The sequence below is a fragment of the Macrotis lagotis genome, chromosome 1 (assembly GCF_037893015.1).
Source record: "Macrotis lagotis isolate mMagLag1 chromosome 1, bilby.v1.9.chrom.fasta, whole genome shotgun sequence".
Lineage (NCBI taxonomy): Eukaryota > Metazoa > Chordata > Mammalia > Peramelemorphia > Peramelidae > Macrotis > Macrotis lagotis.
In genome coordinates, this window is record NC_133658.1 from 591,846,432 (window position 1) to 591,872,633 (window position 26,202).

General features: G+C 34.8%; 1 protein-coding gene across 8 annotated transcripts in view; it reads right to left on the reverse strand.

The window, feature by feature from the left end:
- NMNAT3 (nicotinamide nucleotide adenylyltransferase 3) overlaps positions 1-26,202 on the reverse strand; it is a 208,491-nt gene that overhangs the window by 160,586 nt on the left and 21,703 nt on the right. For 7 of the 8 annotated variants that reach the window (XR_012474120.1, XM_074214891.1, XM_074214890.1 and 4 more), the window contains exon 2: positions 93-178. The exons of the other annotated variant lie outside the window; for it this stretch is intronic. The gene's annotated coding sequence lies outside the window, so the exon portion shown is untranslated. The remainder of the gene's footprint in view (positions 1-92; positions 179-26,202) is intronic. 8 annotated transcript variants of the gene reach the window in all.

Below are 26,202 nucleotides of genomic sequence, written 5' to 3' on the forward strand. Positions count from 1 at the left end.
AGAAGAGAAGAGAAGAGAAGAGAAGAGAAGAGAAGAGAAGAGAAGAGAAGAGAAGAGAAGAGAGGAAAAGAAAGAAGAAAAGAATTACTCACAGGTCATGTAGGCTGCCAGAAATAACAGCATTTTCTTTCTTCCTACTTGGCTACTTATATCATAGGTCACATCAAAAGTAGTGAATCTGAAATTCAGAACACATGACAAAGTTAAGGAGCATAAAGTAACAAGAGACTAAAAGCAAAGCAAAAGGTTAAGCATATGAACAGATAAGCAGGAAAATCAATATGATGCACCAGCAAACAGGAGACTCTGAAAAGATCTTCTTAAAACACTTTCTAGTAGGAGAAAAACCAGTCATCTACAAAACTAGTTACTGCTTCCAACTTCCCCAATTTTGTCAATGGGCATGATTTAATAACTTAATTTAAAGAATATGGGATTAAACCTCAGTCACTTTTGACTTATTCTTTTTTTTTCATGTGATAAAACACAAGCAAGGAGATTACAGAAATATATCACAAAGATCATACACCATGACCAGGCAGGAGTTATACTAGGAATGAAAGACTAATTCAATATTAGGAATTCTGTCAATATAACAATAACAAATTAAACAAAAATCATATGATTATCTCAATAGATGTAGAAAAGGCTTTTAACAAAATGATATTCAGTTAATAAAATTTTTTTAAATTGCTACTTTGTGTAAGTCAGTTTTTTGGGGGACTGGGGATAAAAAGACAGGTAAAATAACGTCCCTGTCCTCACAATATAATGGGGGAGAGAATTTACAAATAGCTATAAACAAACAAGCTGAAAGAAAAGAAAGCACTACAAATAAAGATACTGGGAAAGGCTGCCTGTACCTGGGACTTGGAGGAAGTCAGAGAAGCTAGTAGGGAAAAGTTGAGGACGGGGAGAATTCCAGGAATCAGAAGGTAGCCAGTTTTAGAATCTGAGGGTCTTGCTTGTGGATCATAGAATATTTGGAGATGGGGAGGGGTATAAGGTGTAAGATGATTGGAAAAGTAGAAGAGGAAGGAATGTTATGAGCTGCTGTGAATGCCCAATAAACAGGATTTTATATTTGATCCTAAAGGAGACAGGCAAGCACTGGAGTTTACTGTGTAGGGGGCACAAAAAGTGCTTTAAAAAGAATACATTGAAGGGACAGCTAGGTGGCACAGTGGATACAGCACTGGCCCTGGAGTCAGCAGTACCTGAGTTCAAATCCAGTCTCAGACACTTAATAATAATTACCTAGCTGTGTGGCCTTGGGCGAGTCACTTAACCTCATTGCCTTGCAAAAATTAAAAAAAAAAAAGAATGCATTGAAATTGATGAAGACAATTCCAAATTCCTTTCATGACACAAATATGATGCTGATACCTGTTTTCAATAAAATACAAGCAAGGAGATTACAGCAATATACCACAAAGATCATATACTATGACTAGATGGGAGTTATACCTTGAATGAAAGACTGATTCAATATTAGGAATTCTGTAAACATATCAAGAACAAAAAACAAAAATCATATGATTATCTCAATAGATGTAGAAAATGCTTTTAACAAAATATAACACTCATTCCTATTATAAAAACACTGAAAATCATAAAAATAAATGGAATTTTCATTAAAATTATTAGTACATATATTTGAAACCATAATAAGATTATCCGTAATAATAATAATAAGATAAGCTAGAAGCTTTCCCAATAACATTAGGGGTGAAACAAAGATGCCCATTATCACCCCATTGTTTAATATTGTATTAGAAATGTTAGCTATACCAATAAGAAAAAGAAATTGAAGGATTAGAATAAGTAATGAGGAAACAAAACTATCACTCATTGTAGATAACATGATGGTACACTTAGAGAATCCTAGGGAATCAACTAAAACACTAGTTGAAATAATTATCAATTTTAGCAAAGTTGCAAGATATAAAATCAATCTGCAGCAATCATCAACATTTCTATATATTGCAACAATGTCTAGCAGCATCTGATAGGAAAAATTCCATTTAAAATAAATGTAGAAAACATAAAATAATTAGAAGCCTACCTGCCAAAGAACTGGTGAACACAATTACTAAACACTTATCACACAAATAAAGTCAGATTTAAACAACTAGTAAAATATCAACTGCTCATGGGAAGATCAAATAAAAATAATAAAAATTACAATTCTACCAAAATTAATTTATTTAATACAACACCAATCAAACTACCAAAAAGCTATTTTATAAAACTAGAAAAATAATAACAACTTATAGAAGAACAAAAATGCTAAGAATATCAAGGGAATTAAGAAAAAAAATGTAGGGGCCTAGTCATACCAGAAATTAAACTGTTCTACAAAGCTGTAATCATCAAAACTATCTGGTACTGGCTAAGAAATAGAGTGGTAGATATATTAGGTACACAAGACATAGTATTAAATGACCATAGAATGTAGTATTTGATAAATCCAAATCCCCAGTTTGGGGGACAAAAACTCACTATATGACAAAAAACATGATCTGGATGAAGATCCAAGAGGAGAATGAGGAAAAGTCAAATAGGTGGCATTTAGTCTACCAGGTCCTGTCTATTTTTGCTTTCCAATGTCTGTCACATCCATCTATATCTTTACAAGTCCAATGTCATTAGGTCCTTGCTACTTTATAACTGAAGTAGTGCAACAACCTCTCAAATATTTTGGAAAATCTCTTTCTAAAAAGGAAAAAAACCTCTTCCTATATTATCTTGCCCCTTCTAATCTTTTCTATACACTGCCAGAAGATTAAGCTTTGTAAGATATCACTTTCATAATATTAATCCCCTGTTCATAAAACTTCAGTCTATTACATAAAAGGGAAAGTATAAAAATCTTATGTCTGGCATCTTCCTGCAACTTTCCACTTATTTCCCAATACTTCTCTACAGAACTTTTCAGTTTCACTAAACTGGTCTATTTATTGTTCCACTAAACTAACTTTATTTTTCCCTTTCCTTATTTTGTTTCCCATAAACTGGAAATTTTTGTCTTCTCTGCCTATTGAAATCTCATTCATTTCTTCAGGCACACAGTGCAAGTCTTCCCTGCTCTATGTAGCTTGGCCTGATGACCCCAATAGAAAATAATCTGTCTTTTATCCATAATCAGAATCATTGAATCTCAGATTGAATCTTTTCACTTACTCATTCATTCATTCACTCATTCATTCATACATCCATTCATTCTTCCTGCTGCTTAGCACAGTGCTTGCTGAGAATTTAACTAATAGATGAATAAGAATTCTACTTATCCCAATAAGTAGTCATCTAACCTCTGCCTGAAGACCTCTGTAAGTGAAAAGGAACTCCCCACCACTATAGGAAGAACATTCCACTACTGTACAGCTCTAATTTTGGTTATTTTTTCTTTTATTAGGCCTAATTCTACTTTTCTGAAATATTTAACCCTTTCTTTTAGTTCTGCTCTCTGAGGTTAAGCAAAACAAGATGGAATTCTTAAATTTTTGAACACAGTTCTTATACCCCTATTAATTATTCTAATATCAAGGATAGACATCCTTATGTAGCATAGTTTTTGGTGATATGCTCTTTTGGACATGACTTACGAATGTCCTTCATAATTTGCAATGTAACTAGAATAGGGCACAGCTAGATTATTCTCTCATTCTGGATGTCATGTTTCTCTTAATGGACCCTTGGCTTAGGGGGGGTTGTACAGTCACACTTCTGGTATGTGCAAACATTGCAGTTCACGAAAACTCCCAGATCTTATTCTCACCACCTGCTGTGATGTTAATTTTTAATCAATATCTAACCCCATGAAATTTCATATTAGATTCGGCCCATCATTAAAGCCTCTATCATCCATGTCAGCAATCTATTCCAGTTTTGTGTCATTTACAAATTTGATGGCATGTCATCAATGCCTTCACCCATCAATGCCAATATTCACAATAAAATTATCAAACAGCACATACCCAAGAGTATAGTTTATTGGGATACTCCACTAGAGTCCAAGCTGGTACTAATTAATTAATGTATAATTATACTTTGGATTCTGTCATTTGATCACTTCCATATTTACCAAAGTGTACTAATATCCATCTCATATCTTTCTCTTATCCACAAGGACAACATGAAAGATCATGTCAAATATTCTGCTGAAATCCCATGTCTCATCATATATCCAAAAGAAGCATTATAAACTTTATCAAAAGCTTTACTGAAACTATAGGTTTAGCATGGAAGTCTCTTGATCTAGCATTTTTCTCAAAAAAGGAAAGAAGAATCAACCTATTCTGGATGAAGCCATAATTGTATTGAGTCATTTTTTCAGTTGTGTTCAACTCTTTGTGACTTCATTTGGGGTTTTCTTGGCAAAGATACTTATGTAGCTTATCATTTCCTTTTCAAATTCATTTTATAGATGAGGAAACTGAGGCAAACTGGGTTAAATGACTTACCCAGGTCACACGTCTAATAAGTATCTGAGGCTGGATTTGAACTCAGGAAGATGAGTCTTCCTGACTCCAGGCCCAATACTCTTATCTACTGTACCATCTAGTTCTTTCTAATAACTGCCTATTTTTAGAAAATGCTTATAAACCACTCCTTTAACAGTATGCTCTAGAATATTTCCTGGTATGAAGGTTCTAATATCTTTCCTTTTTTGAAACCACTGACAATATTTGGGTACTGCTGGTGTTGTCACACTACTTTCATTCTTCATAGATAACATAAGTACCCTGAGATCTAGTTTGTCTGACCCTGGTGAGTTGAACTCAACTCCCTGGTAAAAATTTTTTTTTGCCTGTTCTATTCTTCCTGGTCTGAAGCTCACTCTCCTTGGTGAAAAAATAAAAGTAAAATAAAAGCTGAGTAGTTCTGATTTCACCTATTATCATCATCCTATCCATCTCAATCAGTGGCCCTATCTCTACTCTGACCTCTCTTCTCCCTAACATAGCTAATAAAGAAAAAGCTCATTTAATTATCCTTAACATTCATCCCTAGACTCAGCTCATTCTTAATTTTAGTGTTTCTGACAATTCTTATGGGACATACCCCTCTTTTGTATTCATATTCCATTACCTATTCTTGTGTCCCTTTCAATACATGTCCTTTTGAATCTAACTTGGTCAATAAGTCTCTCTTTAGACAGCTTGCCAACCTTCTTTTTTTCTTCTTTGAACTCAATTGTGTTTGTCTTTGAAATTTCATTCATGAGAGTTTCTAACCCCTCTTAAAGATGACATTCCTTGTAAAATTTTAGGATGCTAGACATTACCTATTCTTTTCTCCAAGCCCTTTGAAATATACTCACTCAAATATAAATATATATACATATATATATATATATATATATGAAATTTTGCTTTCCTTGTCTAAAAAGTTCCCCAAAGTAACCACTGTTGTCATAATTTTTCTTCAGCTCAGTTTCCTCAGTTGTAAAAGGGGAATAATAATAATATCATCCATTGCACAAGATTTTTGAGAGGAACAAATCAGATTACTTTTGGAAAGTGCTTTTCAAATCTTAAAGTGCCATATAAAATTTAGCTTTTATTTTTTAATTACTTTAGCAACTGATTGCTCTTTATTGATCAGAATTAGTTCTCAGGATCACTTCCCTTTGTTTCTTATTGTGTAGGTTGCTAGAATCTAATTCATAGCATGTGAGGGGAAAGCAAAACCTATATGAAGCAATACCAAAATGAGAAGAGTGATTAGTCCTTCCTACCTTTAAGAAATTTATTGCAAGATACTGCACTTCCTTTTCTGATGGAAAGAACAGCATAAACACACCTATGTGTTCTAGGTTCTATTTTTAATGGATGCCCTAAGGATACACATTCCTTTGACAGGTAATTCTAGATAGGGTTATATGAGTGTCTTAGGCCTCCTCACGAATGTTGATTGGGTTTTCTAGAGGACATGTCTTCAAAGCCTGTTCAACTACTTCCTGAAATAGCAGTAAATAGGGGGTAAGGAAACTTAATTTTTCATCTCAATCCTTTATCCTTTCTTCTTGAGTGCTCTCATTCCTATTTCATTTCCACTTTGGGATTTTCAGATTTTTACTTGGTGTAATATCTTCATTTTCTACTTTTGGACAAATATCTATTCACTATACTATTCTAGTTTTTCACATTGCATATATCATACATATATATTGTATTTTAAACTATTTTTATAGTATATAATGTATATGTGCAAATATACATATGGTACACACACACACACATACAAACTAGATTGTGGAGTGGAGCGCCAGCTTTGGAGTCAGAAAGACCTAAGCTCAAATCCCATTTCAGACATCTTAACTGTAGAACCCTGGCCAACTCACTTGACCACTCAGTTTCAGTTTGTTTGTTTTTTCATCTGTGAAATGGGGATAACAACAACAACCACCTCGTAAAACACTGCCAATGGAAAGAGAATAAACACAAATATATGCAAAATATTTGTTTGGGAGTGCGTTTTAGTTGCATAAACTGCCAATACAAAGAGTCTGAGGTTAGATTTGAACTCAGGTCCTCCTGGTTCCAGGGCTGGTGCTCTATTCACTCTGCCACCTAGTTGTCCCAATAGCTAAATACCCTCATTTAGCACTAACCAGTTATATATGGGGCAACTAGGTGGCATATTGCTTAGAGGATTTGGTCTGGAGTCAGGAAGAACTGAGGTCAAATCCACCTTTGTACACTTACCAGCTATGTGAACCTGGACAAGCCACTTAACCCCTATTTGTCACAATTCTTCATCTGTAAAATGGGGATACAACGGAGAAGGAAATGCAAAGCTATTTCGGTATTTTTGCCAAGAAAAGTCCATAGACAAAGTCCATGGGAGTTATTTAGAGTTGGACATGACTGAACAGTAACAAAGTGCAGGACTGAAGTTGATTAGGACTGGATACACATACTATTTTATATACATACATACATACATACACACACATATATATATATAGTATATCTATTATACATAATATGCAATATTATCCTAAATATACACAAATAGTATACTGTATAAGTATGTGTGTATATAGCCAGTCTGAGTCAGCTTCGTCCTACATTATTAATTGCTTATTGGACATTTATTTACATTTATACAAATAAATGTCCAATGAGTAACTAGTTACAGATACATATGTGTGTGTGTGTGTATGTATCATATAAGACCCAGAATCTCTTAATTGTCAAAAATATCGACCAGCAAATAAAAGTTTTACAAATATATTTTACCTAATTATACAATATGCTTTTATAATGGAAAAAAGGGACTAGGGAGGAGATAATCTAGAAAATGGTGTTGCTGGGCATCCTTTGTGGCTTCAACAAGCAGAGCAAATTTTTCTTAAAAGGAAAGGCAGAGTGTAGTGAATATGCATTCAAGTGTTTAGAACAAGTCTAAGAGTTTCTTGAATATAGATGCCCACCTATACTTATGGCAAACCTTTCATTTCTTGGAGCCATCCTAACAATCTCCTTTTAGATCTAAATGATCCAATTCAATGCACTTATTATCTTCTAAGGACTTACAATATTACTAAGCCCAGTCAGGAATTTCTTATCAACCATGCATTTGAACAGAGAGGCTTGGCAGATGGTCACCAGGTTGGTGATGATCAGCAGTTACTCATTCACTCTAGGATACAAAGCTCAGGGAAGGCAGAAGACCTTTCTACTCTTCATGACAGGTCAACAATGGACTTTCTTTTAATCTGCTAGTGGGAGTGACTATTTTGTCACTTTGTACATATGTAGTTGTTATTTGTTACTGATAAAAACAACAAACACAATGGGTATTCTGCAGGTCCCTGCCAAATTCTCCTTAATTTATATTTGCTTAAGTGATCTTGTATTACTATTTGTGATGGTGGTAGAGTCCAAAGTTAACTCTTGTGGAAAAGCTATGTCTTCTTGCTAAACTGTGATTCAGTTGCTGTAAAAAGTTTAAACATATCAGCTTTCTTGCCTCTACTTCCAAGATCAAGGCCACACTGCTTGTTTGCCTTTTTTAGGCAATTATCTGCTTTCTTGCTGACCAACTCCTTAAGCTAGCATGGGCAAACAGAAACTTCCTGGGGCTGTAATTTGTGAGATGGTTGAAGCCCCAAAATTCATTTACTCCCTAGATCAGGAGTGGGGCTCACCATCTCACCATCCTAGTCTGGCATCAATAACTCTGGGAAATTTTTAGGAATGAATTAAATGTTTGACTAAATAAAGCTTGTGAATAATGTTATAAATATCAAAATATCCTCAGCAGAAAAAAAGATTACTCATCCCTGCCCTAGATGGATTATTCTCGCAAACTTAAAGGAATTGCCCGAGTGCCCTATTTTGCTGAGAAGAATGAAGCCATTGGTGGTGAGTCCCCTTAAGTTCCTGGATACTCCCTCCACCTGTACCTTGGACTCCTGATTTTTCAGCTCTTGCTCCAACAATTATTCCCTCTTCCTGCCATTTATTATTATCTGTATGACCACAAGCAAGTCACTTTTCTTGCCTGGGTTGCAGGTTCTTTTCTGTAAAATGGGGGATTTGATCAGACCATCTCTGAAGCACTTTCAAGTTCTAAACCTGTGACCATAAGGTGATCCTCCTTCTTCTTGCTCCCCTTCAGCCCAAGCTACCAAAATCCCAGGAAAACAAGGAAAGTGATGGCTGGCATTCACTCTTCAGTCTTCCCTTTAGCCCCTCCACAGGCTAAAGATCTACAGATCTCAAACCCTATCCAAGCCATTTGACTATTTACATAGCTTGGATAAAATGAAAATCATCAACTACATTCCTTCCAGTGAGAAGTATCCTCAGGCCTTACCATCTGCTCTACCTCTAAGCACCGAAAATCCTTGGACATCTTCATCTGACCAAGGCATCCTAACTATCCTTGGGCTTTTCTTTTCACCTTGCTGCTAAGCTTTCTTTTATGTGTTCTTTATCCCATTAGGGTAAGTTCCCTGAGATCAGCAACTATCTCACTTTTTCTATTTGTATTCCTAAGGACTTAGCATCATGCTTAGCAGGTGCTTAATGTTTTTTAATTCATTTATTGATATGTTGTTTGTTCTCTTGGTTTCAAAGAGAAACAGGTCAATTCACATATCATTTGTATGAAGTATTGTACTGGGAGTCAGGAATACAAAAACAAATATAAAAAAACAGTCCTTGCTCTCAAGGAGCTTACATGTCATCAGAAGATACATATCAAATAGTCAAAGAAGTAAATGCAAGGTAATCTGGAGAGAGAACTAACAACTGGGGGATTAGGAAAGACTACATAAAGGAAGGAATATGAAATGAAATGAATAGTTTCAAGGATTAGATCTAGTCCATAGAGTATCTGAAGAACCATGGATGGAGATTCAAAATATTGTGCAGAAGGTAGCAACAACCACAAAAAAATCACAAAGAAAAAAGAAAAGAGAAAGCAAAAATGGTCATCTGATGAGGCTTTAAAAATTGCTGAAGAAGAAAAACAAAAGGGAAAGGAGAAAGGAAATATCCCAAGGACTGTAGCATTCCAGAGAATAGCAAGGAGAGATAAGAAGGGTTTCTTAAAAGAACAATGTAAAGAAACAGAAGAGAACAATAGAATGGGGAAAGATAAGAGATTGCTAAGTAAATTAGAGATATCAAGGGAAAGTTTTATGCAAAAAAATGGGCTTGATAAAAGACAAAAAAAATGGTAGGGATATAACAGAAGCAGAAGAAATAAAAAAGAGGTGGCAAAAGTACACAAAAGAATTATACAAGAAAAATCTTAATCTCACTGATAAGCAAGATCTTGTGGTTACTGATCTAGAGCCAGACAGCATGGAGAATGAAGTCAAATGGGCCTGAGGAAGCAATGCTAACAACAAGGCTAGAGGAGGTGATAGAATTCCAATTGAACTATTTTAAACCCCAAAAGATGATGCTGTTAAAGTGCTGTACTCAATATACCAGCAAATTTGGAAAACTCAATAGCGGCCATTTGACTGGAACAGGTTTTATGTCCTAATGCTAAAGAAGGGCAATGTTCAAATTACTGAACAACTGCTCTCATTTCACATACCAGTAAGACAATGTTTAAGATTCTTCAAGCTAGGCTTCAGCAATATGTGAACTGAGAATTATCGGAAGAGCAAGCTGGTTTTCAAAGAGATGGAAAAACTAGAGACTAATTGCTAATATTTGCTGGAACACAGAGAAATCAAAGGACTTGCAGAAAACATCTACTTCTGCTTCATTGACTACACTAAAGCTTTAGACTGTCTGGATCACAACATAATGTGGCAAGTTCTCAAAGAGATAGGAGAACCAGATCATCTCACTTGTCTCCTAAGAATCTGTATGAAGGCCAAAAAGAAACAGAACTGAACACGGAACATAAATTGGTTTGAGACTGAAAAAGGAGTACAATGAGGCTGTATATTGTCATCTTATTTAAGTTATATGCAGAGTATACCATGTAAAATATCAGGCTGGATGAATCAAAAGTCTAACAATCTCATATATGCAGATAATACCACTCTCATGGCAGAAAGTGATGAATTAAGACATCTTTTGATGAGGGAGAAAGAGGAAAGTGTAGAAGCTAGATAGAAACAACATTACCCCCCCCCCCCAAAAAAAAACTAAGATCTTGGCAACTGGTCCCATCACTTCTTGGCAAACAGAGGGAGAAGAAATGGAAGGAGTGTCAGATTTTATATTCTTGGGCTCAAAGATCACTGCAAATATCAACTACAAAGTCACAAAATTATGACACTTGCTCCTTGGAAGGAAGCTATGACAACTCTCTATGATTTTTACAATAGCAATGTATGGCTGTGAGATTTGGATTATAAGGAAAGTTGAGTGCAGAATGGATGCTTTCAAATTCTGGTGAAATGGAAGACTTTTGAGATTTTCTTGGCTAGTAAGGAGATCAAAACAGTCGATACTTAATCAATTCAGACTATTCAATGGAAGGTCAAATATTAAAACAAATACTTTAGTCACATAATGGGAAGACAGGTTTCATTGCAAAAGAAACTGATATTGGGAATGGCTGAAGGCAAAAGAAAAGGGGTAACTGATGATAAGATGAATAGATAGCATCATGGAAACAATGAACATGAACTTAGGCAGATTTTGAGAGACAGTGGAGGAGAGAAAGGCCAAGGTGTAATTAAAAGTTGGACAGGACTGAACAACATCTGAATTTAGTCTTGGGAAAGTTCCACCATAATTGTTTCTCTTCTTTATTTGCCTTCCAAGACAATGGACTCTAAATAGGACTTCCCGTTTAAACTTTTCTTCTCTTTTGTAAAGAGTTTCTTACCCTGTGTGTGTATATATGTGGCAGACCCCTTTTGGCAATCTGGTAAAACTGAAAGACTGGCTTTGTACTGGGTATCCTTCATACCTGTAATGGTCTCCTTCCTCCCCATCTACATTTCTGCATCTTGGAATCTCCATCTTCCTTCAAGATAAAGTGTCATCTTTTAAAATAGTGTTAAATGCATAAAATAAAATACATAGGGATTAAAAAGGAAACCAAATATATTGAAATAAAGATGCAATTTTCCCCAATCAAAACCTCCTAAAAATCTGTGAATGAAACCTTTGGAAGTCATTGGACCCCAAATTTAGGTTTTAGAACTCTTGCTTTTTTTTAATTTATTTTTTTTAATTTTTATTTAAGGCAGTGGGGTTAAGAGTGACTTGCCCAAGGTCACACAGCTAGGCAATTATTAAGTGTCTGAGTCTGGATTTAAATTGAGGTCCTGCTGACTCCAGAGCCAGTGCTCTATTCACTGCACCACATAGCTGTCCCCTAGAACTCTTGCTTTAACAGAATCTTCAAAATAACCTTTATGCAATGATCCAGTCATGCTATTCCACTCAAAATTCCTCAATGGCTCCCTAATACTTACTGAATTTAAGAATTTTGCCTGGCATTCAAGACCTTCCAAAATCTGAGAAAATGGTTTAATTCCAGTCTTTTAATTTTTTTTCCCTTCACCTACTCTGTGCCCCATTTAAATTGGTAGCTGGTGAATAGAAAGCTGGCTGTAGAATTAGGAAGATTTAGTTCAAAATCCAGGCTCAGAAACTTACTAATGAACCTCAGAAAATCACTTAGCTCTGTCTGCCTCAGTTTCTTCATCTATAAATTGGGGATAATAAATAGCACCTACCTCCTAGGTTTGTTGTAGATAAAATAAAATAATACTTATACACCTTAAAATGTCTTATAAACACTGCCTATTGTTAATATCACCCTCTGTCTGCTGAATGTATCCTTTGCTTTTCTACCTCTAAGTCAGTATTCTTAACTCCACATAAGATTTTTTTATTACAAGTCATTAGAGAACTTACTGAATATTGTGTATTAAATTTATTTGTGTCTCCTACTGGGCTATAAGCTCCAGAAGGGAAGGTATTGTCTGCTTTATCTAAACTTTATTTAAAGGTCTAGCATAGCACTTGATACAAAATAGGCATCTAATTAACATCTGCTAAATGACTATTTTTACAATGGACAATTTTAACATCAAAAGCAAAAGCATGATATCTTCTTCCCTACAGAAGGATCACAGATTGAAGTGGTAATAAAATGTTTTTTAAAAAAATCAATAAATCAACAAATGCTAGGCACTTAACACCCACAGACAAAAAGAAAGCATTCCTATCTTGAAGGTATTTATCATTTATCAATTGAGACATATAGAGATGTATATGTGTGTGTATGTATGTATGTTTGTGTGTGTACATGTATATATGTGCATATATATATATATATATATATATATATATATATGTTAGGCATGGAGTCTTATTTGGAGGGGGGGATGATGGGGAAAAGAAAGAAAGATTCATCTTGGCTGTCCAGGTTCTTTTATATCTACTGGTAAGATGAGGTCTCCTGTCCCAAAGGCAAATGAATAAAATTTTTTAAAAAAGCATAAATACAGGGGTGGCTAGGTGGCGCATTGGATAGAGTACCAGCTGGAGTCAGGAGTACCTGGGTTCAAATCTGACCTCAGACACTTAATAATTACCTAGCTGTGTGGCCTTGGGCAAGCCACTTAACCCTGTTGCCTTGAAAAGTCTTAAAAAAAAAGTCAGTCAGAAAAAAGCATAAATACAAAACAAAGATTTTGGGAGGGAGAGCAGTAGTAGCAAGGAAATATCAGAAAAAGACTAATGTAGAATATAGTGCTTTAACCTAAGAGTTTTGGGAAAAAAACTAGGCATTCCAAGACTTTTTGATCCAATATAGTGTGTGGGTCTGGGTTCAAGTCATGACCATGCTAGCTATATGAACTTGGGCAAGTCACCACTTCTCTACCTTATCTGTAAAAGTTAGGATTGAGTTGGGTAGTCTCCAAGGTTTCTTCTAGCTTAAGTCTATAATCTTTTGATTTGGGCTTCAGGTCTAAAGAGTGTGAGGCTTATTGTAACTTCAAAGCACCACTACAGAGATAGGACAGCAACAAAGTTAGATGTATAATACTTAGAGGAAGCAATTCCCAGTTCTATCACATTTGCCTTTTTCTTTCCATTTCCACTCTTTCTGGGAAAACTAATTTTTACATGGTTATTATGTATTTATGCTTCATTCTGTCTCATGGCTATTTGTTTACATGATATACCTACCCAATGGATTGCTAGATTCTTGAGGTTAGAAAATGTGTTTTATGTATCTTGGTTTCTCCATCTTCCCTCAGCTTATCGTAATGGTTTTTCTGTAATTAATTCTGTTGTTGGGGCGGCTAGGTGGCGCAGTGAATAGAGCACCAGCCTTGGAGTCAGGAGTACCTGGGTTCAAATCCGACCTCAGACACTTGATAATTACCTAGCCGTGTGGCCTTGGGCAAGCCACTTAACCCCACTGCCTGGAAAAACCTAAAAATAAATAAATAAACAAACAAACAAATAAATAAATAAGCTAATTAATTAATTAATTCTGCTGTTGAATTCATCTGGTTCCTAACTCTGATTGAGTACCCCAGAGACAACACAAAACACTAAAAGAATATAAAATCGATGTGTTGATTGTTTTTTTAAAAAAAGAATCTTAGTGTATTTCTTTCACATTATCATTAATTGCCTGCAGTGCTACAAATTTTGGGAACTACAATGGATTGTGTTATCAGATTTCCCCCTCAGAAGGTAAGAAAGGTCTGTTTGCAAGGATTTACTTAATTCTTTGCATTTCTGTCTGCTTTTCATTATTTGCCATTCCACTTTTATCAAAAGCATTTATATTAATTTTTTGAAATCTCAATCATTTATCTTATAATGTATTTTAACATACCACTTTCATCACTGTGCTTTAATTTCTATATCAATAGCAGATGACCAAAGCCAGTTGTGCTGAAACATGCAATAGTCTAAACCATTTTGGATTAATTCCTAGAATGCACACTGGAACGCTGAGCAATGCAATTTAATTTATTAGCTTGCAGGTTTGCTGTAAGATTTGAAAACTAAAATATAAAACATTAGCATAAGTATGGTAAAGACAAAAGCAACTCTTAAATGTTCACTTTCACTAGAGGACATTACAGGATACCTCAATTATCAAGAAAATTTTCTAGATTAAATTTGTTGCTATGGTTGTTGTTCAGTTGTGTCTGACTCTTTAGTGATTCCATTTGGGGTTTTCTTGGCAAAGATACTGGAGTTATTTGTCATGTACTTCTATGACTCATTTTACACTTGAGGAAACTAAGGCAAACAGGGTTAAGTGACTTGCCAAGGGTCACACAGTTACTAAGTTGTCTGGGGTCAAATTTGAACTTAGGAAGATGAACCTTTCTGATTCAAGGCCTGGCACTTTATCCACTGAATCACCTAGCTGTCTGTATATACACAAATATCTCTGTAGTATTTTAACACAGGTAAACACATTTGACCTTAAGCCTAGGTTTATTTAAGTATCTTCCATAATTTTTAATGTAAAAAGCATCATTTCAACTTAATTCAATTCAGCTAAACATTTATCAAGTATCTACTAAACGAAAGACATTTAAGCAAACATACTGTCTAGACATAAAGATATAGTGTTCTCAGGAGATCTTTAAGAATGTAATAGTATCTCTGGGTTTAGGCAAGATTTAATTTAAAGACTTGAGTACAGTTCTCCACTTGCTATTCTTAAGACATTATGACTCTCAAAAAAAGATTAGATATCTAAACAATGTGAATTTAAAGCTGCAATTCCTTACTTGCTTTGTAGTTATGAAATGTCATTGGGTAAAAAGCATGGGTCATCCTTTACTTTGGTACATTGCCTCTGTCATTAGATTGTCTGTGTGACCTTGAATATGCAACTTAACCTCTTGACCTATTTTTTCAATCTGCAGAATAAGGTAATATCTGATTCTATCTTCCTTCTATCCAATCTGCAGAATGAGGTTATATCAGGTTCTATCTTCCTTATGAATGAAAATAGTATAATAAAAAAGTTTCTTCTGAAAGGTATATTATTCACCCCAAAAGTAAGTTGAAATATATTGGAAACCAGATTTAAAAACCACTTTTAACATCTATTGGTAGACTTTTCAGCCTGCATAAAACCATTCCAAATGCTCACTGGGTGGGTTTTTATTTCTTTTTTTTTTTTTGCTGGTGTCTAAAAGAGCTCTACTCTTTGCATTAATTGAGTTGTATATGATATCATAGTGTTATTGGGTTCCAGCACAGCACAGATGATTGACTCACAAGCAAGCACAGCATAGTGTCATCCAGAGTAGACTATGGTAAATAAATGATTGTTCACAAATATTTAAGAGCTACTCTGTATTAGGTACTGTGTTAAGTGCTAGAAACATAAATTAAAAAAAAAAGAAAGAAAAACAGTCTCTGGTCTCAAGGATTTAAAACTTAACTGCTGGCTATAACAGTCAACCCCAAAACACACAGGAATAACACAGGAACTCTGATTATCTAATATCCTGGTAATGCCAAATCAGAATCTGAGGTTACAGCTCAATTGTAAAGATTATGACATCCTGGGTAAAAAGTTCTAAGTTTTAATCACAAAATTTCCTCAAAGAAATCTAAAATATCCATAAAATATTCAGTACAGTTCCAGGAAATAGAAACTAGAAATCTGAGTTCTGAGATAAAGAGAACCTCAATCCACATATTTTTGAGCCCACCACAAAACTGGTTTAGGAAACACTACCTGCAATATGACAGAAGCCAGTCAAAGGCTGTAGAACACTTAATAATTGATAATTATTTTTAAAATGCTACGTGAATTTTTTTCATTTTAGAAGTGTTTGTTTAGTTTCTATACATTGAAGATGCATTCTGTAAACTTCTTATGTTTAGTTTCTATATAGGGAAGACTTAGTAAATTTTAGTTCTGATAGTGTATCTGTGAAAAGAACCTCAGGAGTCAAGTTACTACAATCATCCACAGCTGATTGGAGTGGCCAATAGGCACTAAATGTACAAATATTCACTATGGTTAATGAGAGCAAAGATACATTCAAAAAAGGTCAGAGTTTTCAGAACTTCTTTGTAATTGAATCCAAAGTAATTTAGTCTTTTTTTAAAGTAGCTAATGCAATAGGAGATGACATTTGATATCTACTCAATTGTGAAATGTGATTCATATCAATACCAAAGTGAAAGAGAAAAGGGATAATCTTTAGTATACAGGTCATATATATGTAATATTCTTGTTCCAAATGATATCCACTATATTTGGGGAATATCTGGAATTTGGGGGTTCAACCCTTTGAAATGGGATTTTTCACCTTTTGCTATAGCCAGCATTAAGACCTCCCTGGGAGGAATCTTTGCAGGCAATAAATTTTCATAAACCAGCAAACACAATGAAGGCTTACAGTGTACTGATTGAGTCACTTATGAATAGTCTGCTCTTCTCCTCAAGCTGGCATCCCTTGAAACTTTCATTACTGTACTCACTCTTCTGAATACTCCATTTCAAGCTCTGTCAAACTCAAAGAAAGAAATAACTGGATCATGAAGATTCACTCTGGTTGTCTCAGTTATCTTAACAGCTGATTAGGACTAAGGAAAAAGTCAATATGATCAATTATATGATAATAATACATTAATTCAGGGGGGAAAATATCAACACCATAATAATCATTTCAATGGTAGTATAACTATGAAGCTAGTCTCATGTTCCCATAGCAAAGATTATAGATTTTTTTTTAGGTTTTTGCAAGGCAAATGGGGTTAAGTGGCTTGCCCAAGGCCACACAGCTAGGTAATTATTAAGTGTCTGAGACTGGATTTGAACCCAGGTACTCCTGACTCCAGGGTCGGTGCTTTATCCACTCCACCACCTAGCCGCCCCAAGATTATAGATTTCTATAAAATGTGAAAAATACCAGAGTAACAATCCAATATTTATTCTATGATGTTATAAGACATAAGGAAAGTAGCATAGTTTGTTTCTTGTTTCAAATATAAGTGAGATAACCAGAACAATATCTTGCATTTAAAACTCCTCCTGGTGCTGAATAACCACAATTGTTACTTTGTATTAGACCCCAAGTGCAAAGACATCATCTCCAGAAGGTCAGTGTTAAATGCAAATATAATCTGGGAAGAAAAGCTTGGTCCTAAACAACTCAATACAATCTAATTTAATCTAAAAAGCATTTATTAAATGCCCTGAACTATTTTCTTCAAAACACCAGCAATAATTTGTTTAACAGAGTAGTTTTCACTTCAGAATGAAAAGAATCTTATCTGAATGGATGAGAAAATAGGAGCTTTACAAGGGAAAAGGGAGTATTAATATCTAGCTGTAGAGCTAGGAAGCAGCATGGGGTGACAAGGAAGACCCTGAGTAAATCTGAAACCAGGAAAATTAGGGGAATTAGTCACTGAAAGAATGAGGACAAATTTCAATGACTTCGCAATTTTGTTTAAGGTTGCCCTTGTTTGTACACTTCAGAGGAGATTCTTGTTTAGGTGGTACAGGTTGAGTTAGTGGGGCTTTGAGGTAGTTTCCTATCTTATGATTCTGTAATATAGACCCAGGTCCAAATTTCAGCTCTGCTACTTAATACTGACATGATCTTGGGAAAGTTACCTAATTTAAACTTCATTTACAAAATGAGCCATATGAACTAAATTATTTCTTATCTCCTAGTTATAAATCTTTATGACCTTATCATCTAAATGCTCAATAAATTTGTTGACTAACATTTGATGGAATTAAGACTTAAAAGTCATCAGTCATTTAAAAATAATCTGAATTGTTTTTTATTTTTTAAAAAAATTAATATCTTTTTTAACATTGTTGAAATTTCCCCTGTATCCCTCCCTCATTCTGCTTTCCCTTTTAAGGGTTTATTTCCAAGGAACTTTCAGAAAATACATGTTTACTCAATTTAAAATTCCAGTTTTGATGAAACATTGTTATACTTTTTATAATAAATAGTAGGGATGATTTCTATCCCTTATACTTTTGTGAAAATAATCTAAAATTATGTAAAGTTGGATCTCTCCTTTTCTGCAGGCAAAGAAAATGTCAATTTTAGAAGTTGTGAATATCAAAAAAGAATAAAAATAATGCAATCTATTAGGTTTGTATTTGTTGTTAACAAAACCTCCAAGAAATGGTAAGTTTATTCTACTAGATATTCTATCTTTCCTTGGCTATCCTGACATTATTTTGTACTGTTTCTCTTCCTACTTGTATGATCCATATACTGTTGGATGATTATCCATATCCTGCTTCCATGGCATACCATGGACACCCTAAGGGTACCCCCAGAGTTCTATCCTGTTAACTCTTCTTTTTCTTCATTCTCTTTGTCAGTGATTATATCTGCTCCAATAGATTTATGGGTCATTGGTAAAGAGATAATTCCAAATGTATACAGCCAGTTCTAATCTAATCCTAAAGGCAACTAGGTGTTACAGTGGAAAGAGAGCTCTGACCTTGGAGTCAGGTGGACAGGAGTTTGAATCAGACGCTTGACACTTATTAGTTTTGTGACCTTGGGCAAGTCTCCCTGACTGCCCCCCATCCAGAGCCATCTCCAGCCATCCTGACTCATATCTGACCACTGGACCCAGATGGTTCTGTAGGAGAAAATGAGACTGGTGACTTAGCACAGCTCCCCCTCACTCAAATCCAATTCATGTGCTTGTCATGGCACCATCTCCCCTGATGTCATGGTTTTCTTTGAGAACAAAGGACAAACATCATAATCTTCAATCCCAAAGGCATACCAAAACTCAACATGTAAAAAATATATGGAATTAATTTTTTCCCTCCTAAATCCACTCCTTTTCTTAATTCTCGTATAGCTGTTGGCGTCACCTTCTTGTCATTCAAGTTCATGGTGATAAAATCATCTTTGACTTTTTTTCCCTCACCCACATAATTAATATCCAATTAGTTGCCCTGCCTGTATTGATCATTTTACCTCCAAACCCACTTATATGGACCTATTCTCTTCATTCACTGAGTCAACTTAACTTTTGTCTGGACTATTAAAATATTCTCCTAACTGATAACCTGCCTCAAGACTCTCCTTAATCTAATCTATTCTCCATATAGCCACTAAAGAGATTATCCTAAAATGAAATATTTCCTCCCTCACTTTTTCTTATTCCTAGGATCAAATATAAACTCCTACAATTTGACATTTAAACTCTCTACAATCTTGCTCTTTCAGTCTCCTTAAATATTACTTCCCTCTACACATGCTAGGGTCCAGTCATAGGGATCTACTTGCCATTCCTCACACCCAATCAACCCATCTCCTGACTCAGTGTCCCCATGCCTGTAATGCTCTCCTTCCTTCCAAGCATCCACACTTCTGCATCTTGGAGTCTCCAGGAAACTTAAGAATCATCTTTTATATGAGGCCTCTCCTGTTAGCTGCTTGTGCCTTCCCATCCAGAGAGACACTGTGTAATACAATGACTCTAGACCATTCTGAAAGACTTATGATGAATAAAGAGTTGGGGGTTTTCAGAATACAGATTGAAGCATACTTTTTTTCCTTGGAAGGGAGTGTCTATTTTGTCTTTCAAACATGACTATGGAAATGTTTTGTATGGCTATATATTTCTAACCTATATCAAACTGCTTGCTTTCTCAATGGGGGAGGGGAGGAGGAAAGAAGGGAGAGAATTTTTCAAATTACATGTAAAAATTACATGTATAAAAAGGAGGGAGAGAAGTTTTATCAATGAACTTTAAATTTGTTTTTACATATAACAGAAAAATTAAAATACTAAATAAATAAATTATATTTTAAAAAAAAAAATCAGTTATGCTGTGTCTGTTTTTGTACCTTATACACACTTAAAGATGCAGGCTGTCTCCTCTGATAGAACCTAAGTTTATTTGGGGTCAAGGATTATGTCATTATTTACATTGTATCCCCAGTACCCAGCAGTTATTTGGCACATAATAGGTACTTGAATTAGGGAGTATTTGAATAGTCAGCATCAATTATTCATTCCTGAACATAGGTCTGTCTGTCTGTCTCACCCTTACATTCAAAAACCTTCCATGGCTGTGTCTTGTTTATAGGATAAAATACAAATTCTAAAGCCTGAAAATAATGGCCTTTAGAATCTGGCTCTCATCACCTATCCAACGTATTTTATATCAATTGTAGCAATATGATGGATAGAGTGCTGGACATGAGAGTTGGGAAGATATTGGGGAAAACCCCAGTCTCTGACAATTACTGAGTGATCCTGGGCTAGTCATTTATTTCTTTTTTCTACATCTGATCTTTTAGGATATATTTACTACATCATCAAAGGGTTGTGAATTCAAATACTGATTTCAAAAAAAAGCTATCAAATAATCTTCATTGGTATGTACTGGTGATATAAGGATAAAAAAACAACATTTATAAAGATAAATCATTTATACAAAGTACTAGAGGAGTATGAAGAGAGGGAAGAATGACAACTGGGAAAGATCAGGAAAGGTCCTCAATGTAGGAAATAAAACATGAGTTGAAATCTGAATGGAGCCAGAGATTCTACTCTTAACACTGAAAGGCATGAAAGACATATCCTGGGCAAAGAGACAGAGATGGGAGAAGGACTTTTGTGTAAAAGGAACACCAATAAGCTAGTCAGAGACTGCAATGGAGAGTACATCAAGGGTTTGAGTAATTATACCAGACTGGAAAGATAGAGGTTGAAAACCAATTATGAATTGTTTTAAATGCCAAACAAAAAAGAATCTATATTTTATCCTAAGATATAACAAGTCACTGAAGCTTCTTGAGAAAGGAAATAAAAGCATCACCTGTGTATAGGAATATTAATTTGACAGCTGTGTGAAGATTAGAGAGACTAGATTCAAGGAATTCAATTAGGAGATGAGACAATAGTCCAAATGAAATGAGCTGTGAGCTCTGATTAGGGTGGTTTTATTATGAATAGCGAGAAGAAAATGAAAATGAACCATGTTGTGGAAGTAGAAGTTACAAGATTTGGCACTGGCATCTGATTGTATATTAGGAGTGAGTGATCGTGAAAAATCAACAACTCAAACCTAGGTAACTGGGAGGGTAGTAGTGCTCTTCACAAAATGGGGGAGTTCAGAACAGGGGTAGACTTATGGGGAATGGCAAAGCAAGTTCCTTTTGGACAAGGTGAGTGTGAGATACCTGTCAGACATTCAGGGGAGATGTCTATTATGGAGGCAGGGATGCAGTAGTGGGGCTCAAGAGAGAGAGGAAAGCTAGATATATGTGGATGTGGAAGCCATCTGCATAGGAATAATAACTTAATCCATGAGGAGAGAAAGATAAGAGAAAAAGAGAGAAGAGAGGGAAGAAAGAAAATGATCCAGGACAGAGCCCTGGAGCACACACAGATTTAGGAGACAGGACCAGGATGGACAATTCAGTAAAGGAGAGTGAGAATAAACAGTCAAAAATTCAGGAAAAACCTCCAGAAAACAAGTGTTATGAATATCCATAACAGAGAAAGTATAAAGGAAGAAGGGAATGGGAATAAAGTCCAACACTGTCAACAGATCAAGAAGAATGAGACCCGAGAAAAAAACTAATGTATTTAGATAATTGGAATCATTGGTAACCTTGGAGAGAGGAATGTCATTTAAATGGCTCAACTGAGAAATTAGGGAGTATAGTATAGGCTGTTTTTGCTTGAATTTCATTTGTGAAAGGGAGAATACACTATGGGAAATTTATTTGTTATGGTTCATATGAGCTCATCATATTTGCAGATGGGCCCATCCATCTGCAAATTAGCAGATGGGATCTTCTTAACTATGGGGGGGGAGGCTTGATTTAAAGTTTAAAAACAACAAGGATAACTACTTTTAAAAAAAGCTTAGGGGCAGCTAGGTGGCACAGTGGGTAGAGCACTGGCCCTGGAGTCAGGAGGACCGAGTTCAAATCGGCCTCAGACAATAATTACCTAGCTGTTTGGCCTTGGGCAAGCCACTTAACTCCATTTGCCTTGCAAAAACCTTAAAAAAAAAGCTTAAAAAAACCCAACTACATACTATAACATTCTATATTCACCTCAATACTTTTAAAATCATTAAAAAATGAATAGGGTGAATTCAAACCTATTTTGTCACATACTCCAAAGATTTAAAGCAAAGGTAGAACAAAAGTGCTCCACATCAATCTTTTGTATTGGCTAGAAAAATGAGATAAATCTACCACAGTCAGTTGTCAAAGAGTCATGGTAATGAAGGCAAATAGAAATAAAAAATAATCCAAATCAACAAATAATCCCTAAATCCTATTTATTTTTGGAATTCATGATGATTTTGCATCAGACTTTACCTTACAATTATTTTTAAGAGAATTATTAAAGTATTAAAGAGTATTAAAATTACTTTGCATTTCCTTAATGCACACTAATAATTCAGAAGAGGATAAATGAGAGTTAATTCTATTGTATGCTAAGTATTTCCAAGAAAAACAACCCTGCTTTATACATTATTCTGCAGATGTAATCATCATAAAAGCTCAATAGCAAGCAGGATCCCAACCAAGATTTCAGAACAGTAATGCCCTCTCCTCTTTAAGAACATCATAGGTATTTTAATCTTTTTCTCATTTCAAGAAATGCTAAACATATGCTCATGTTTCCATTTAAAAAGCTTTTGATTATCAGGCAGACATTGTAGCTGCAAATTACCCATTTTCGATTACAATTATTTTTACTTCTCTAGATGAAGAAGAAAACTAAGCATTTTAAAATTTTCCAAGTTGTGCTAGGGACATAGGAAAGAATTAGATATTACTACATCTTTTGCCTGTAGCAAAATTACAGAAAAAATTCAAAAAATCAAATATAAAGTGGCCTGTTATGTTAGACAAGAATTGCTATATCAGGCATTTGAGAGTCACTCATAATGCCCATCAGCAGTTTACCTAAAATGAAACATCAAAACTGGAACAAAACAATATCATCAAAAAAGCTGATTCTCATTCACTAATTGGAAGTTGGACTGCTTTTAATGTGTTGGATATTACAATCCAAGCACTTTCTTATTCAAATTGCACTTTTCCACTTTTACTAAGAAGTCAGACAGCCTGGATATCCTAATCTAAGTGGATGCCCATTTGATCTAATACTGGATCATTCTAAAATAAGATTTAAGGATAAAAAAACTCAGCTCAAAAGTTTGCAGCATGAAAGAGCACTGCTTTGTTGTGGCAATGCATCACAGTTGATAAATTTAATGCAATAAATCAAAGACATCTTGACTGAAATGGATCAGAATTGTTCATGGAAAGAGGTTTCTTGCAACTTAATATCCTATTTAATTGACAGTCAACATTAATCGTCAAAGTAACATTTAATTAAAGTATAAGAAAATACCTCTGCAGGTATAATTTGCTATTTTCTATTTCAAACTTAAGACTCAATTAAGTTGAAGAGTTTTATTATTTAACACTGAATACCAACTATGCAAAAAAGGCTATTTGAATGTTCAAGTCATCCATACAACTTAGGAGTTGCAAGCAGTCTTATAACTGAAAATGTTCAAACTTTTCATACATATTAAGTCTTAAACCTAGAAGAATAAGAATAAGAATAGAGGCCCAAATTTTATCTTACAGATTTGAACTTATGGATTTATTTGCCCAGTATGCCTGAAACATCCCGCATTTAGATGTGCACATATTTAATAGCAAACAGATAATAAAATTCAATTCTTTTATAAAGAAGCTTTTAAAAATCACTGATTCTTTTCTCAAGTGGAAATGAACAGGAAACTAGTTGGCACCATGATTAGGAAACTGATCATTTATTCAGGAAGACCTTAGTTCAAATTCAGCCTTAGATATCTACCATAGTCTTTTCAACTGTAAAACTGGAGATAATAATGTCTACTTTCCAGGGCTGTTGTGATAATATTTGTAAAGTGCTTTGCAAACAATAACTTACTATATAAATGATACCTGTTATATCAACATATTGATACAGCATTATATAAATGTTGTGATATATACAAAATACCTATATTTTGTTATATAATTAACATAGTACAAGTAATAACCATTATTAGTATATACTTAGTTATTTCCTATAATATTCATTTTATTTGTATATTCAAACAGACAAAACAAAAGGAAGTTAACAGAATAGACTCCAGGGGATTCATGAACATTGACTGATTCCTCTGATTAATGTATCCTACTTTTCTTTCCAACTTTTTTCCAAAAAGAATCCCTGCTCTAAGAACAATATAATTTAAAACCTATTTAGAGATTTTTATTGTACAGTCATTTTTCAGTTGTGTATATTTGTGACTCCATTTGGGGTACTCTTGGAAAAGATACTGTAGTGATTTGCTACTTCCTTCTCCAGTTCATTTTACAGAAGAAGAAACTGAGCAAACAGGGTTAACTTACTTGGCCAGGGTCACAAAACAAATAAGTATCTGAGATCGGATTTGAACTAAGGAATATAAATCTTCCTGACTCCAGTCCCAGCACTCTATCCATTGCATCATTTAGATTTTAGGGTTACAATCAGAGGAAAAAGGAAGCTTCTTTGGTCAAAGTTGAGAGATTTGGGCAACAGCTTTCTGAGGGGACCAAATATTAGAATGCCTATACCTGGCATCATTACTGAATATGCAAGGACTATACCTAGAAGAAATGCTACTGATACTCTTTAGCCCAAAGAGGTATTAAAAATACCAGAGAGAAAAAAAAAACAGAGTGAGAGACACTATTCAAATAGTCTATCCAACTTTACATATTACAAGTCACCCAGCTATTCTTCTAAAATGAGACAAAGCCTCTTCATTTGGAAGAATTGTCACTTATAATATATTTTATTAATTTGTATTTCTTTTTTAATTAATTAATTTATTTTTATTAAAGATATTATTTGAGTTTTACAATTTTCTCCCAATCTTGCTTCCCTCCCCCACCCCTACCCCTCAGATAGCACTCCCTCAGTCTTTACTTTGTTTCCATGTTGTACCTTGATCCAAATTAATTTGTATTTCAATAGAATCTCAACCTCATTACTGTGGGTACTCCTTACCAATGTGGGCAAAAGGAAGGAAGGAAGGAAGGAAGGAAGGAAGGAAGGAAGGAAGGAAGGAAGGAAGGGAAGGAAGGAAAGAATGAAGAGAAGAAAGGATGGAGTGAGGGAAGAGGCACTGTACTAAGCAGTGGGGATACAAATACCAGTAAAGAGATAGTCTCTGATCTGAAAGAGCTTACACTTTAACAAAAGAAGACAATACATAAAAGAAAAAGTTGGGGAAAATTATAATGGGTGCTATAGTAATTATTATTATTAGCATATATTTTATTGTATATGAAAAGTCAAGAACAGCATAGGGAGGAGAATGAAGGCAGGTTCCTTCCACAAAATGGAGGTTCTAGGAAAGAGTCATCAGTAGAAGAATTTGGGGGTGGAGCAGTGAAGGGGAAGATATAACAGTGAATAGGAAGTAAGAATGACAGGCTGTTTCAGGATAAGAAAGGAAATGACTCTGAAGTCTAGAAAGTTAAAAAGCAACTTTTCATTCTCTGCAGTTCTTGACCATGTACTTTCATAAGACAAAGTATCTGTATCCAATCTGACAATCTTCCTATAATTATTAAAAAAATACACACACAATTTTTTGGATATGAGTACAACTCTATTATTCCTCATTGTAAACTTGACCAGCTCATTTTGTTTCCTAAGTCAAATATATTTTTGATTTTTTTTATGCTATCCTTGCACC